Source organism: Aotus nancymaae, unplaced genomic scaffold (genome assembly GCF_030222135.1).
Source record: "Aotus nancymaae isolate 86718 unplaced genomic scaffold, 86718_ANA_hifiasm-v0.15.2.pri h1tg000064l_1, whole genome shotgun sequence".
NCBI lineage: Eukaryota > Metazoa > Chordata > Mammalia > Primates > Aotidae > Aotus > Aotus nancymaae.
Window position 1 is genome coordinate 3,022,877 of NW_026988479.1, and position 982 is coordinate 3,023,858.

The 982-nt window shown below is 42.2% G+C and overlaps 1 non-coding gene across 1 annotated transcript; it reads left to right on the top strand.

Annotated features, from left to right (window-relative positions):
* The first annotated feature begins 920 nt into the window (after positions 1–920).
* On the top strand, positions 921–982 carry LOC135270719 (U7 small nuclear RNA). The gene has a single exon (XR_010338848.1). It is a non-coding gene; the product is annotated as a U7 small nuclear RNA (small nuclear RNA).

A 982-nucleotide genomic window follows, 5' to 3' on the forward strand; every position in this document is an offset into this window, starting at 1 on the left:
CACATTCCCTGCATTGAATAAGTACAGATGGTGCTGATTGCTTTTCCTACTTGTCATCGACTTTTAACTCACATTCACATTGAGTCCCAAAGTGGTGTCTTCTTGGTGAAGAATAATGATGAAGATGTGACCTCCAGGTTAAAGATGTGACTTGTCAGTCATTTTCAGACTGGTGTTCAGAGTTGAGAACTCTTCCTGCTGCTCAGTGGCCTGATACTAGCATTCTGCAAAGGCAAGATGTGTACCTTTATCTCATCCCTGTTCTCTCTCATCTCTACCCCAACTCTGAATCTCCAGTCACTCCTTCCTTGTTGTGCATGCTTCAGGAAGGGTTCCAGAAACCTCTTAAATTCCTTTTCATTTGTGCAAGTACCACACATATGCACATACACATACACACATTCAGCGTTTAGTGGAGTGCTTGGCACAGACTATTAATAAAGTTGGGTAAATTACTGATAAAAGAATTAAATCAATTACATTGAAATATGAAGGAAGGTTCCAGTGAATTTTGGAGTTGGATGAAGATGTTTTGTTTTGTTACTGATTCTATCAAGGTAAATATAAAGAAAGATTCATTATTGGCCAGGCGCAGTGGCTCACGCCTGTAATCCCAGCACTTTGGGAGGCTGAGGTGGGCAGATCATGATGTTAAGAGATCGAGACCATCCTGGCCAACATGGTGAAGCCCAGTCTCTACTAAAAACACAAAAATTAGCTGGGCATGCTGGCACGTTGACTGTAGTCCCAGTTACTCAGGAGGCTGAGGCAGGAGAATCACTTGAACCCAGGAGGCAGAGGTTGCAGTGAGCCAAGATCGCACCACTGCACTCCAGCCTGATGACAGGGCAAGACTCCATCTCAAAAAATAATAATAATTATTATTTGTGGATAGAGAGATTAATGAGGATGTAATTTATAAGTGTTACAACTCTTTTAGAATTTGTCTAGCAGGCTTTCCAGTTTCAGCCGGAAGGCCAAA